Source organism: Ceratotherium simum, chromosome 9 (genome assembly GCF_057802395.1).
Source record: "Ceratotherium simum simum isolate JZ-2026a chromosome 9, ASM5780239v1, whole genome shotgun sequence".
In the NCBI taxonomy this organism is placed as follows: Eukaryota; Metazoa; Chordata; class Mammalia; order Perissodactyla; family Rhinocerotidae; genus Ceratotherium; species Ceratotherium simum.
Window position 1 is genome coordinate 9413632 of NC_141908.1, and position 3171 is coordinate 9416802.

Below are 3171 nucleotides of genomic sequence, written 5' to 3' on the forward strand. Positions count from 1 at the left end.
TTCCCCCAAAGCTCCACCCACCAACTTCTACTTACATCTCTTTGCCAGAATTTAGTCATGTGGTTAGCCCCTCTCTTTGAGGAGCCTGGGAAATGTAGTTTTTTAGATGGGCACAAATTGCTAAGCCCCAACAAAATCGGGGTTTTGTTAACAAAAAAGAAGGAGAGAAAAGATATCTTAGGTGGGCAATTCTAGCTAGTTGGGGCAGAAAGGAATTCGTCTCCTGCAGAATAGTTAGAAAGCTGAGGGGCTGGCCCCGTGGCATAGCGGTTAAGTGCGCACGCTCTGCTGCTGGCGGCCCGGGTTCAGATCCCAGGCACGCACCAATGCATTGCTGGTCAGGCCACGCTGTGGCGGCGTCCCATACAAAATGGAGGAAGATGGGCACAGATGTTAGTGCAGGGCCAGTCTTCCTCAGCAAAAAGAGGAAGATTGGCCTGGATGTTAGCTCAGGGCTGATCTTCCTCACACACACACACACACAAATAGAACGCTGAAGAAGCAAGTCTAGGCAATGCTCCCAGAAACAATGCAAGTTAACTGGTCTGATTAACCTCAGAAACACTTTTTCTGCTGCCACGCATGACAGTGAAGTGGGTGACCTCTGCCTGGCCTGTTTCTTCATGTCACTTCCACATCAGAGCCTTCGATGGGTAGGTGCAGCTTATGGGTGGAAACTAGGTCACAGATCTGCAAAGCGTGCTGGGAAATGTAGTAAAAACATTCAGCATCAAGAAGGTGGGATTCACGGTTGTAGTGGCATATTTCATTGATTCTAAGACATGCAATTTTTTCACATTTTCATGTCCCTAAAATCAGGATGCTTTTGACAGCTCTTGGCCATTTGGCAGTTTTGTGATGGGTTGACATTGCCTGCATGTATATGAAACTTCCTTATAAAGGAGAGAAAGCATCTCCATCAAAAGGGTGCAGGGGGAGTATCAGCAGCTTAGAAGAAAATTCTGGAGCCAGCAGTGTGACCTCTACTCATAGATGCTGCACCGCCAATGCTCCTGATGCCCCAAAGAATAGCACAGAGTGCAGAATCCTCAGCACAAGACAACTGAGTTAAAAGGGACCCAGAATTGTACATAAAATATGATCTAGAAATAAGTCAATAAGCTGATCTATTTTGCTTATGTTTTCCTTTTTCCCTTGTATGCACAAGACAGACAGATGCTTCAATAAATATAAATGAGATCTTCCAGTGAGAACAAAATGCAAACTCTAAGTGATAAGAAAATATTGTGTAATAGTTTAATTACCAGCGTTTTCTCTCATTGGTTCATAAGGGTGCACCTTACAATTGATGGCATCTTAGATTTGAGGAAATATGCTCTCAAAGCATGGGGAAGGGTACATAAGATTCTAGGCAACCACAACAAGTGTGTGCTGCACTCGTGGATAGGGCAATGAGGAACTGCTTCCCTGCTCCCGGCCTCTTGAGGCCACACAGGAGAAGCAGAGGAACTGCTGGTGAGTGTGGGGCCCTGGACGTGTGGGGGGTGTGTCTGGTTCCGCTGGGTTAGCATCTGGACTCCCAGGCCACACTGGGCAGGGCAGGGAGCTGCCGAATGGACCAAGACTGACTCCAGAGTGTGCCCAAGGAACAGCGGAAGTATGGCTCCCCGGGAGCACCCGGGTCCTGCAGAATCAGGTCCTGCAGGTGGTGAGACAAGAGGGCAGTCACTGCTGGTGCGGAATCTGCTCTTTCCTGGGGCTGGGCAGGCTGTGGGCCCTCCTATGCCCAGTGACTCCTTGGTTCCTCACAATTCCACACCCCACCGTGGGGCTGTGAGTCTGCTTGCACATTCGTCTCCCCATATCAAACCCACAGCCCTGTGAGGAGGGGGACTGTGACTGTGCAGTTGTGTGACAGTAGAACTCAACAAACACTTGCTAAATGAATGAATTAATAAGCTAACAGATAGCAGGGAAGGGATGAGGACAGTGGGACTTAGAGAGGCCATTTGCCCCAGGTCTCATGAATGGCTGAGGGCCTTTCCAGTATCCCTTGTGCGTCTCCCACCTCCTATCCTAGGACAGGACCCCTGAAAGCAGATTCTGAGATGGAGATTGTGTGCAGGCAGTTTCTTGGGGAACACTCTTGGGATCAGTGTCGGGGTGTGTGTAAATGAAGTAGGACCTCATTGAGGAAGAGTTGAACCACAGTGCAGACACAGGGAAGGCCTCAGCCAATCCCACGGGCAGCTCTGGTGCTGGGATGGCCCTGCAGAGCTGTCTCGAATTGGGGCGAGGGAGCCAGGCCTTTATATTCCATATCGACCATATTGGATGTGGGCTGCCCCAGGGAAGGGACGTGACAGCTGAGGGAAAGTCCCAGGAAGGGGTTCAGCTGTAGAGTGTCAGCAGCCAGCATTCTCAGGTGTGGGGAAGGGGTGGGGACCAGTGCCTGGTCCTAAAGGGGACATCTGGACGGCACACCACTGCATCCACTACACCCACAGAAGTCGTCATCTCGAGGTGAGAAAGAAATCGTTCTTGGAGGGGGTGTGTGAGTCCACGAAGAGCTGAGCTAGCTCTGCTCTCTTAGGGGCATGGGCTGTGTTTCTCCAATACCCAACTGTGCTTGGCAGGCAGCAGACACTCAACTCATGCTTGCTGCGTTGGGCAGAACCCAGGGGAGGAGCAAGTGTGAGCTGAGCATGCCCGTGTGTTTGATGCTGTGCCCTGCACATCATACACAGTATCTCACTTAATCCTCAGAACCGTCCTGGGAAGTAGGTCCCCTTTCACACAGAAGGAAGCCAAGGATGGTGAGGTTCAGACGCTAATCAAGGCCCCCCAGCTGAATGGTAACAAAGGTAGGATTAGAAGCTGGCTTGTCTTACTCCGAAGCCCAAACTCTTCTTGGTGGACCTGGTCTTCACTGGACCCTGGGCTTGAGGGGCTGTGAGGCTGTCCTGAGCTGATGTCTGTGGAGCTTAGAGTGGAGGAGAGGGGTGCCTCGCCTGCTCTGTTGAGTCTAGAGAAGGCTTCCTGGAGGAGGTGACACCGAGCTGAGCCTCATGAAAGTTTGCTAGGCAAACGGGGGCTGGGGAGTAGGGCACTGAGGGGCAGCTGTTCTAGGAAGCAGGAACAGTAGGGAGGCAAAGAGCTGAGGCATAGAACACAGGCCGCTGATAGCCCGTATGGCTCCAGGTGGACACA